General features: G+C 51.4%; 1 protein-coding gene across 1 annotated transcript in view; it reads right to left on the minus strand.

The window, feature by feature from the left end:
• Positions 1-12,120, minus strand: part of LOC121464955 (mitotic spindle assembly checkpoint protein MAD1) — a 319,326-nt gene that overhangs the window by 84,889 nt on the left and 222,317 nt on the right. The gene's annotated exons all lie outside the window — the stretch shown is intronic.

Raw genomic sequence — 12,120 nt, forward strand, 5'->3', positions numbered from 1 at the left:
GCCTAGAATCCCCCAGTGAGGGGCTGGGGTGTGACTCAGTGGTAGAGCCCCTGCCTAGAATTCCCAGTGAGGGGCTGTGGTGTGGCTCCGTGATAAAGCACCTGCCTAGAATCCCCCAGTGAGGGGTTGGGGTGTGGCTCAGTGGTAGGGCCCCTGCCTACCATGTGTAACCTGCTGCATTTACAGTCACCCCTGCCCCGTGATCCTGATGAGTGACCAGGCTCACAATGTCTATCCTGTGAGGCCTGTCATCTACTCCTCTCAACAAGAGGTCTGTGAGAAGGAGGCCCAGAAATGAACAAAGGAAGAGTGCCTTTGCTCTCTAGAATGGCTTCAGATTTACAGAGGAACTATGGCTGCAGGAAGGAGAGTTCCCACAGACCTCACTCTGGTGCCTACAGCTAACAATGCCCATGAGTGGCACCCACCTGTCATTGCTCCCCATAGCCAGGGACAACCACAGAAGAGGTGGCTGATTCTAGTAGGTGTCTCTGCATGTTCCAGAAGCAGTGACTGAGGCCGAGCAGCACTGGAGAGAGGGTGGCCAGGGTGCCTCTATGATCTCTATCTATCTCTCACTACACACAGACACCAATTCCAGGGAAGGCAAGTCAAGATATAAAAGGCAAGATTAAAAAATTTTATATTTATTTATTTTATGAGTGTTTTTCCTGGAGTATATTATGTGCACTACATGAGTGCCTGATACTCACAGAGGTCAGAAGAGGGCGTTGGACCCCTAGAACTGGAGGTACAGTTATAGAGTACCACATAGGCGCTCTTCAGTCGTCCCTCCAGCGCCCAAAGGTACAGATGGAGAGTGAGGAAGCACTGCCGTCCGGACAGCACACTGAGGATGCACTGACACGAGAGAAATGAATGGAAGCTGCGGCAGGGGAATTATGAGTTTGAGAATCATGGGTTAATCTGGGTTACACAGTGAGACCCTGTAGCAAAAAGGCAAAGGAAAAAAAATAGGACTGTGGCGGGGGTGGGGTGGGGCAGGAAGAAGCACACAGTATGCTTGAACGTCCTCTGGGCCCCCGGGAAGGGATGAACATCAGGACAGAGTTGCCCTTCAAAGTTCATTTGCCTGGTCAGTTCACAGCTAGACGTCATTCACAACTCAAAAGTCATCAAAATATCAGCCACTGAAAAATGGGCAAGACGCATGAACAGGGACTTCAACAGATGGAACCCAAAGAGCCAATGGGCATAGAATGTACACACATGAGCCACCCGGAAAGCCTATACTGCAGTCAATGCAGGCCACATGCCTAGTGTGAAGCGGGCATCCCATGCAGAAGGGCAGTGCATTCTGGCAGGGCACTGAGTAGACAGTGGTGTGGGGACCGCACTATACTACACAGCAAAGGGACCCACGTACCTCCTGCACTTCCTGAACTGTGTCTAAGACAGACTTCTGTGGGAACTGAAGTGACACGGGAAGTTAGATGTCTTCTCTGACCAACCTCTCCTCAGATGCCCCTACTCTTGGATATGTAATAGGGCTGCTACAGAACGCGGGATAGAGGTATGGAGATCTCTTTCTGGGACTGGGTGACAGAGAACTGGCATGTGACAAGCCCTATGCTGCTGGGTTTGGGATCCAATCCTCAGGACCCAGGTGCCAGTAGCTGCTAAGCAAGAGTCACTGATCTCCATGTCCATACACACCACCATCCAGTGTGGTCCTGGGGATGACTTCAGCTGGCCTTGTAAGATCTGAGGTCTTTTAATGTGTTAGAAGCTTGATAAACATATAAGGGTTTCCTGGCTTCTCTGGCCTCAGTCCATCCTCCCACAATGCCTGCTGAGGAAGCAGGGGAAACAGCCCACCCATTCAGACCACTGGATACAGGGCAGAGAAGCTGGAAGATTCACATTAGTGAGGCAGCCTGTGCTCAAGAAGCCTCGACATCCCATGAAATATGTTGTTATAGGCCTTCTATATCACCAAAGGGCAGTATGGCTTATACCTGGGGTACCTCACCCAGGCCACACCCCTCCAGATATGCTTCTGGGGACAACAGGAGCAGGGTGGGAGGGAGCGCAGGCAGGAAAAGAACAGTAAGAGCCTTCACACAAGCAAACTGCCAGCCTACAGTCTTCTAAGATGGGTGTGTGTGTTTGGTAAGCATGGGGTGGAGGAAAATGGGGAGTAGAAAGTGCCCAGAGCCACCCGCAGGGAACAATAGGGCTTTGCAAATGTGGTTTCCCAGGCTACATCCTGAGTATATTCTCATGGGGGAGGGGAAGGAAGAGGCCACCAGTCAGAACTGGGGCGGGGCGGGGGGAGGGGGGCCGGCCTGGCGGGCTCTTCAGAGCTTTCCTGAGAGAGAACCTTGTAAAGCCCCAGGGATGAAGAGGCTCCTGGAAAGCGGACTCCCTGGCTTTCAGGTTGAAAGGATGTTACTTGTGCAATTTCAACAGTCTGTTATTCCATGCAATTTCACCAGTCGGGGAGATAACCAAGCATGTGAAATCCATCACCCACGCCTGCTGTGACAGCCCTGGGGCTGGACAAGTACCTGGCTTCCTTTCCCAGGCCAAGCACTAGGAGCAGGGCAGGGAATCAGAGCCCAGCCTGATACTGCCTGTGGAGCCAGGTGGCTTCAGAGCTGCTCGCCTGTCCTAGTGCCCACTGGGTAGCTCAGCGAGAAAAGAGCCACAGACTTCAGGCGTGGGAACTGGCAGGGAGGAGCGTCATGTGTGCCAATGAAACCACACTCACCCAAACAGAGATTTTCATGTGGCCTAAGATGTTCTTGATTTTTCCTTTTAAAGACTTTAAAAACCATAACTCAAGCCTTAGTCTGTGTGCTATACAGGCTTACAAGCTGGGGCTGAGGGATCTCAAACAGAGACGAGGGCTAACTGAGGCCTGGAACACCTCCCACAGCCCCATACTGAGCATTCAACACAGAAGACACCACCAACTCCTCGGAAGAGCTGGGTGTGCTGGTGCACGCTTTTATTGCAGCACTCAGGAGACAGAAGCAGGAGGACCTCTAGGTGTTTGAAGCCAACCTGGTCTACATAGGTCCAGGACGGCCAGGGCTACATAACAAGTATGAGAGAGAGAGAGAGAGAGAGAGAGAGAGAGAGAGAGAGAGAGAGAGAGAGAGATCGACTTTGGGGAGGAAGGAGGCAATCAGCACAGCTGAGTCTGTCCAGCCTGAGACCCTCCTACCATGAAGAATGCCAAGACAAGCCATTGTCTCACACTGTTGAGCATGAAGTCACAGGGATGCCTCAGTGCCTACTCAAAACAAGTACCCAGCTACGAACTGACAGGCAACAAGTGACAGCCCATCACTACTGCTGCCATCCCCTCTCCGCAGCACCTGCACCTTATGACACACTGCATCATCTTAAACACTTGTTTTATTAGCTGTCCCCTAGCAGAGGTCATCTCTGTGAGGACAGGGTTGTCTGTCTTGTTCCTCCCAGTGCTGCTGGTACTGATAATGTGTCTGCTATGGCACAGAGTCTACTGAATGAATGCTTAACAAATAGAACATTTCTCGGGCCAGAATGTATTTCACAGGCTCAGAAATCAGATCACCAACTGAAGCATAAAGAGTCAAGAGGCCCAGAGAAATGGCCCCGCCTCCATCCTGTGACAATGCAACATCTCTGCTCCTGGGTAGATTATGGGCCACTGCTGCAGGCAGAGCAATCCCAATTGAAGAACTCTTGTCCCGGAACAGCCCCCTGGAGATGCAAGGGTTGCAGCAGAAGTAGCACATAAATGGACGAGGCAGAGGCAAGGGCATCTCCTGGGTCTGCAGTCATGTGTGCTCGCACTTGGCACCCAGCACCTAGGTTTCTGTGCCCAAGTCATGTGTCAGGGCTGAAGGAAAGGGGTTCCAGGGCTTGGTCTGAGAAGGGAAGCCAAGTGGCATGGGTGGGGTGGCCACAAGGTGCAGGAGGTAAGTTGTGTGAGTGTCATCAGTGTTAAGGCTACTGTAGCCTCAAGACTACCAGAGAGAGATGTGCTACTACTACCATCAGACACACCGAGGGCTTTGCTGCAAGGAGGGGGTGCCACAGGCCTCAGAACCAGGTCAGTGCCTTCTAAAATGTGCCAATCCACCTACCCAGAGGGGATCGTTAGATATGCCTGCTTCTGTGCCTGGGCATGTTTGAGCACTTGAGGAGCCAGGCAGCCAAGTGCCCTCCATCTACAGCCGACGCAATAGAGACCACTCGAGAAGACAAGACGGGCCAGGCTTATGCCCACAGCACCAGATCCTGTCTCGGCACTGGTTTAGCTCTGCTTCCTCCCCAGGTACACCCGCTGCCTGTTGCAGACCGGGGCATCCGTGCCAATATGAAGGAGCCCCATCTCCGGTGAAGCATGCGAGACAAGCAGATGGAAACGAGTGAGCAACATCGCTGAGTCTGCTGCAGGCTGACAGCTTTGAAGAAGAAAGAGGAGAATGGCTGTAATCTGCTGCTAAAATTTGTTGCCTTGTTTGATTCGCAGCTGAGGAAACTGTGGAGATACTGACAAGAATCTCAAAAGGAAAATTCTGGAACCTTCCTTTGATGCCACGATGCAATCATTGACTAAACAAAAACATCTCACTTGCTGAGTGAGCGAGCTGACGTTTTCTGCTAATGACCGTGGATACACAGGAGCCGGCAGAGGGTGAGGCGAGAGGGTGGCAACATCAGGGACATTCGGTGGCCCCTGGCCAGGTCCGTGGATAGTGGTCACTGGCAGGTCTGTGCAGGGGCTCCTCCGGGGCATGGTGTGGACTTCTGGAAAGACAGGTGACTCTTCTCACCCCTGTCCACTCTGTTACTTTCTATCTGTTGTTCAAGCCCATGTAAGCTCAAGTGACCAGCAACTACTCTCCATCCAGCGGGCCATCAGGAGGCACATGGCTGGGTGGGCCAGTAGCTGGTGGATTCTGTTCATGTAGTATGTTCTTCCCCTAATGGATGGGTGGTCTTTCACAGGACCTCCTAGCCACCAGTGCCTCAGTTTCCCTCTGTCAGGGGGAACATGGTGAATTTGGTCTTTTTTGTATGTGGTATATATAGGTAGGTACAAGTGTCCTGCATACAGTTAAATGTATAGGCCCATGCACATATGGAAGCTAGAGCTGGACATGGGGGAGCTCCTCTACTGCTCTTAGCCTTATTGCCTTGAAATAGCATCTTTTCATTGAACTAGAAGCTCACCATTTTAGCCAGTGAGCAAACTCTTGAGCTCCGCCTGTTTCCACCCTCCAACGCTGAGGTTACACGCATATGCCACGCCTGGCATTTTATATGCATGCTAGGAATTTGAACTTGCTTCCTATTCACTGAACTAATTCCCCAGTCCTAGTGAATCTGGTCTTTAAGAACCTTTCTTCAGCTGGGCGGTGGTGGTACATACCTTTAGTTCTAGTACTTGGGAGGCAGGTCAATCTCTGTGAGTTTGAGGCCAACCTGGTCTACAGAGCAAGTGCCAACTGATGTTGCAGAGGACCCAATTTGGATCCTAATACCTGCACCAGATGGGTCACAACTGATATCTCAGAGTTGCAGGGGATCGAATATGGGCACCTATAAGTATCCACATGGCATATATAAGCACATAGCAGGCATGCGCGCGCACACACACACACACATACACACACATAGAGACACAGACACAGATTCACGCACAAAGAACCTTCTAGCCAGTGAGATGGCTCAGTAGGTAAAGGCAAAAAAAATACTTGTCGCTAATGCTGACAACCTGAGTTCTATCCCTGGGAACCATATGGGAGAAGTAGAGAAGTGAGTCCCACAGGTTGCCTTATACACGTGTGCTATGTTTATGGTACATGCATATTCATATACATAGACACATAAACTAAATAATAAATAAAAACATAATGAAAATTTAACTAGATCTCCTATGTCCCCATGGGAGGACAGCTGCCCCTAGCCTCACTCCTCTGTGTCCAGCTGCCCTAGGGAAGGTCCAGGCAGCAAGCTAAGAGCCAAGGCCGCCTGCCACTGGGTGCCTGACTCGCATACCAAGAGACCCTGCTGGAAAGAAGCAGCAACGCGGGGAGAATTAAAAAGCACAGTTAAATAACCGCCGATCCTCATGCATATTTATAAGTCGCTCGACTCAAAACTAAATCAATACCTCTCCCAGCTGAGCTCCGCAGCTCCATAGCAAGAGTGAGGCTTCTGGTGGACTGCTGGATCTGGGAGCAGGGGCAGAGCTGGGTCGAGGAAGAAGCAAAGTCTACAAGTATGGACCACAGGGCCCTCAGGTGGTCACTGCGTGGTCTCCCCTGCCCCACCCAGCTTGTGCGACTTGCTTGCTCAGGAGACCAGGTTGGGCCATACTTCTGCCCTGCCCTAAGCAGCTCCAGGAACAGGACTAGGGAGAATGCTTGGTCCAGCATAGGTCAGAGTTATTTATGACACCCTTGGGTGCCTGACTCCTGGTAGATCAGAAACAGGACATGATGTGTTGACCCAGCACAGACCCCAGACTGGACTGCTGGGCTTGAGGACACAGGCCCAGAGGACTACAGGTAAGTCTTCTTTAGCCACGGTAGGGCTGGTGGCTTCTAAGTTAGCAACTCCCTGCCCCCTTACAGGAAACAGCCTAGGGAGCTGCCCACCCTAGATCTCAGCCTCCTCTGTGTATCATCCTTGAACCCCAGGTTCTGTGGGCTTGCTGAGCAACAAAAGAAAGAACTTGGAGGGTGGGGATTGGCCTTGTATAGCTGGGACAAGGATGCCCTTGGGGCAGGTTCTCCCAAGCTCCTGTTGGACTGCCCAGGGCTGCAAGTCAGGCTTCCAGCACCAGACTTGGGCAACACCAATTCATCAACGCCTAAACATGCAGCTTCAAGGGGAAGGGAGTGTCTCTGACTTTCTCAAGCACAGACCCAGTGAACTGGGCCAGGCACTCAGAGCTCAGGAAGAAGGAGAGAGGGCTGGTGGCCACGTCAGGAATCTAGTGTCAGCTTTCTTCAGCTGCTCTGCTTGGGCCTCCTGGCAGTGCCACAGAGTCGGACCAGCCCAGAAGTCAGTGATCCCACAGTCCCAAACACATTCTCATGTTCTAGGACACGTCCGTGTGGCTGCTTCCTCTACAGGCTCCAGTTTGTTCCTATGCTGTGAGTATCACTGAGTGGCTCCAAGTCCTTAGGAAAAGTCAACAGGGTGGGTAGATGTGAGCATGTTTGTTGCAACAGCTTTTTAGGGCAGGCAGCTGCTGCCTAGGTGGCTCATGGGTCAAAAGCCAAAGGGTCAGCCAAACCAATGTTTTCAAATCTATCCATGTACCCAACACAACCCTTAAGATCTGTCTGCCTGTCCACCTGTCCCTCCTCACTCCCAAAGCTAAAATGCTAATTGTAATTTAGTAGCATTAGTTAACTCATTGTAACCATGCAGACTGTAACCACCTGTCTGCCTGCGCCTACCCCCAAACCCATGTTAGGCATGTCCAGGTGACTACCTCTCAGCGATCCTTAGGTTCACTAGCCATACTATCCATGAGCCCGAGGTTTTCATTAGACACCCCTAAGAACTGTGGTAGGTAAGGATGCCTACCACACTGAGGCACTACCAGGTGCAAACCCAGGCCCTTGCAAAGATGCCACAGCCCTTGTCCACCCAGTGGCATCAGAAGTGCTGACAGCAGCAAACAGAAGGAACAGTAGAGTCTCATCAGAACACTTATGGCCACAGGTCTCAGGTATTGTATCCCAAGGTCCTCTGTCACCTGGAGGCACCTGTGGGTCACTAGCTCCCTCGTTCATCCTTACTTTCTCAGCAAAAAGCTGGGTCTGATCCAGTTTGCTTTAGATAGGCTCAGAAACCAAAAGAACCCCAGAGTTGGCAAAGCCAAATTAAGAGTCTGGGACCATGGCAGCGGTTTAGTAGAAAGGGACCACCTAAGGATATGTAGTGCTTGCTGGATGCTTGCTGGTGACCAGGACCAGTCACCACAGGGCAGGGCAGCCAGAGGACTTGTCACTGTGGAGGTTACACCCAAGCTCAGGGATAACTGGCCACAGCAGAAGCCAGAGAGTTATCAGGAGTGGTCCCAAGCTCCTGGACCCGTGCTCCCTCTTTCCTCTCTGCATCTGGCTTGCAAGCCCAATGCACACAACAAATCAAATAGGGAGACAGGGGGCAGAGGTAGGTCAAGGAAGGCTGAGGGTCAGTAACTGATCTACAGGCAACACTTAGGGTTAAGCAGCCAATATGTGGGACCCAGATGACATCAACTTTGGGTCCAGCTCCACCAGCTATGACCTGGGCCAGTTCTCAGGATCCCAGTCTCAGCTTTGTGACCCATAGATGACAACTGCCTCACTGTCGGTGACCAAGTTAGTCACCCTAGGCTTCTATAATAGCAGTCAGGATGTGGGAACGAAATGGAGACTGTTCTTGGAGGAGGGGTGGGGGTCCAGTTTGTGTCTATCGGGCCATAGCTTAGACTGTCATCCCCAGTGTCCCTAGGCTGGGACTAGCCAGAAGAAACTCTGGGAAGCAAGTAGGCTCTGTTCTCACAAGCTTCTCTCTGCACAGTAATCGGCTGCTGTCCACCCACAAGATCAGTTCTTGGTAAGGGCTGGCAGGAAGCTGCAGGGACATGGGCCACCAGTAGCAGGATCAATTAAGAGATGATGGTCAAGGTTCAATGAGGGATGTGCAGGCGTCCATGAGTGCGGGACCAGAGAGTTACCAGCCCTAGCATATTGATATGCATGGTGGGGCTTCTCTCCCAGTTCCCGGGTATCTGTCAGACAAAGCTAATTCATTTTCTCTCTCAATTTTTTTAAAAAGTCTGTCTCCTGTAGCCCAGGCTGTCCTTGACGTCACTATGTAAGCCAGGAAGATGACCCTGAACTTCTCATCCTCCTGCCTCCACAACTCGACTATTAGGATTACGAGTGTGCACCACCATGCCCAGTTTATGTGGCGCTGGGGAGCAAGGTTAGGCTTCACGCATGCTAAGTGAGCACTCCACAACCCGAGTCACATGACCAGCCTCTTAGGAGTTTTTAAACTATGAAATATCCCATTGATCCATGACTCAGGGTGTAGCCCAGAGTGTTAAACACACCCAGTGCCATACTGCCATGACTGCCCTGCCACCCATCCAGAATGCCTCATCTTCCCCAACTGAAACTGGCATTAAATACTAACTCCCTGTCCCACCCCAGCCTGGCTCCCACTTCTCTACTTTACAGCTGTAGAGACTTGATATTCAAGGGAATCAGACAGCATGGATGTTTTGCAGATTGACTTATTTTTCTTAGTATCTTCAGGGTGTATCCATACTGCACCAGGAACCAGGATTTAATTCTGGGTTGAATAATGTACCATGACATAGAAAGACCAGGTCTCAATCATCTACTTATTTGCCCATGGACATGAGTGACCCATGTGAGCCCAGGGTGTGGATGTTGCTCCCATGCCCTACCGCTGATCCTTTTGGACCTGATAGGTCATGGTTAAAGCAAGGTGCTTTTGGATTGTTTGGGTTTCCCTAAAACAGGGTTCTTCATATGGCTTAGGCAGGTCTTGATCTTCTTATCTATCTGCTTTAGCCTCCTGACTGCTGAGACCAAAGAAAGGCCTGGGCCAACATATCTAGCACCAGAGAGCAGTCTTCCAACGACCATGGCACACAGCAAGCATCATGGAGCCCCTCAAGACATTTCCCCTAAGAATCGGTCTTATCTATAATACTGGAGTCAATATTATCTCTGTCAGCATCATACTCTATGACCAAGACAGAGCAAGCTTCATATGAACAGGGACTACCCTAAGGCTGTAGCTATGACTGGGCCACCTGGACAAACCTAGCCCATCTGTTTTGGGCACAGGTGGTGAAAAGGGTGCTAAACAGTGCCAACTCTGCCACACCTTGCATAGCACTGCTCCTTCCATGTAACTCTGCTCATCCTTGGCAACTGTTCCATTCATTCACCTCCCCATGGAAACAGTTTGGCTGCAGAGACTCCATGTCGGTCCCAGTACGCTCATCTCTCATTGTACCTTGCTGTACGACAATACACAGTGTGTGAGAGAATGTCAGTTCACCCAAAAATATTAGTCACAAGTAACAGTGATTTCTCTAAGTGCATGCCTTCTATAGTGGTTCAATGATAAAGCCCCTGCCTAGAATACCCCAGTGAGGGGCTGGGGTGTGGCTCAGCGGTAGAGCACCTGCCTAGAATCCCCCAGTGAGGGGCTGGGGTGTGGCTCAGTGGTAGAGCACCTGCCTAGAATCCCCCAGTGAGGGGCTGGGGTGTGGCTCAGTGGTAGAGCACCTGCCTAGAATCCCCCAGTAAAGGGGCTGGGGTGTGGTTCAGTGGTAGAACACCTGCCTAGAATCTCCCAGTGGAGAACTGGGGGTGTGGTTCAGCGATGATAGCTCCCTTAGCATGCACATGGCCTTGGGTTCCATCTCCAGCACAGTCAAAAGGACATTGGGTTCCTAACTTTCCAATCTAAATCTGTCACAAGGACCCCAAGGAGATAAAGCTGCCTTGTCATTTAAGAGTGAGATCACCAAAACCTTAGATGCATCAAGAGAGGAAGCTCATAATCAAGCAGCCTGCTTTCTGGGTCATGTGTGCTGCCGAGCAGGCTGTAGGTAGAGATGCCAATGGGCATAAGCTAGAAGGGCACAAAACTGCTGCAAGAAGGGACCATCGGGCACATGTGAGCCTGCCAGATAACCTCTGTCTCCTGACCAAACTGCTTATGACAAGTCAGATTGCTTCAAACCAGTAGTTGAGGGGCCAAGGGGCCAAGCTAGGGTCTGTGGAGTATAAAGACCCTGGATGCATGGGAAGGCAGAAGGTTCCAGCAAGTTCAGAGCTCTAGCAAGGAGAAGAAGCTGGTGCCTGAGGGCCTGTAGGCCCAAGGGACTAAGCTCTGCAGGAGGTGACATCAAGAAGAGGAGGGGCTTATAGGGAGGGTGCATCGCCGCTCATAAACAATCAAAAGAAATCAGTGCCTGTGGAAATTCACCACGCTAATGCCCATCAGCAAGCTGGCTGTTTTTAGTCTCCAGCGTTAATAAACATGAGCAGTCTGCACTCACCTCTGCCGGTCTGTGTTCTCTGTCCTCTTACTGAGCATCTTACTTTACACAGACATTCAGGAAGACAGGCCTTGGAGGCCACGCCAGGAGAGGCGCTGAGCTCATCTCTGTACAAGAGCAGCTCCTAGCCCTGGCACAAGGTAGAGTCAGGAAGGACATATCCTTGTCTCGTACAAGATGCTAAGCCATGGTAGGGTGTGAGGTGCATACATGGTATACCAGTTACATGGGAGCTGAGACAGGTGGGTCCAAGTTCAAGGCCTGCCTGGACTAAACAGTGGGTCTCCAAGCCAACCTGGGTAACTTAGTCTCACAATAAAAAAGAAGGCTGGGGATGTGTCTCAATGTACTATGCCTGCCTAAAATCCCCCAGTGAGGGGCTGGGGTGTGGCTCAGTGGTAGAGCACCTGCCTAGAATCCCCCAGTGAGGGGCTGGGGTGTGGCTCAGTGGCAGAGCCCCTGCCTGGAAGCCTCCAGTGAGGGGCTAGGGTGTGACTCAGTGGTAGAGCCCCTGTCTGGAAGCCTCCAGTGAGGGGCTAGGGTGTGACTCAGTGGTCGAGCCCCTGCCTAGAATCCCCCAGTGAGGGGCTGGGGTGTGACTCAGTGGTAAAGCACTTAGCTAGCACACCCAAGACCCTTGGGTATAATCTGAACACTGCAAAGAAATAAAAGGGAAAGGAAAAGGGGGGAGGGGTGAAAGCAGCAAAAGTCCACTGGGAGCTACCACATAGAAACAGCGATCTCGTACATTAACAGTTCTCACATCAAGACAAAACCAGATTTGTTCCATAGGGATACAAAGGCATTCCCCAACTAAGAGACAAGAACACGCTGGCTCAAGAAGAGCAGGCATAGACAGCGCCAAGCCTCCAAATTCAACCTATGACCACAATTCTATTCAAGATTCCCAGGCTGCCCACAAGGAGCTGCACAAAGGTCCTGGGCAGGGGTTGGGGTCAAACACTGCAACATCAGAGTCTCTGTGGATACCGGAGGGGAGAGTGCTGGCCATAGCTGGATTGAGCAGGATGGGAGTGCTG

This window comes from Microtus oregoni, unplaced genomic scaffold, assembly GCF_018167655.1.
Source record: "Microtus oregoni isolate MIOR12 unplaced genomic scaffold, Mior012 000029F_ref0000214, whole genome shotgun sequence".
In the NCBI taxonomy this organism is placed as follows: domain Eukaryota; kingdom Metazoa; phylum Chordata; class Mammalia; order Rodentia; family Cricetidae; genus Microtus; species Microtus oregoni.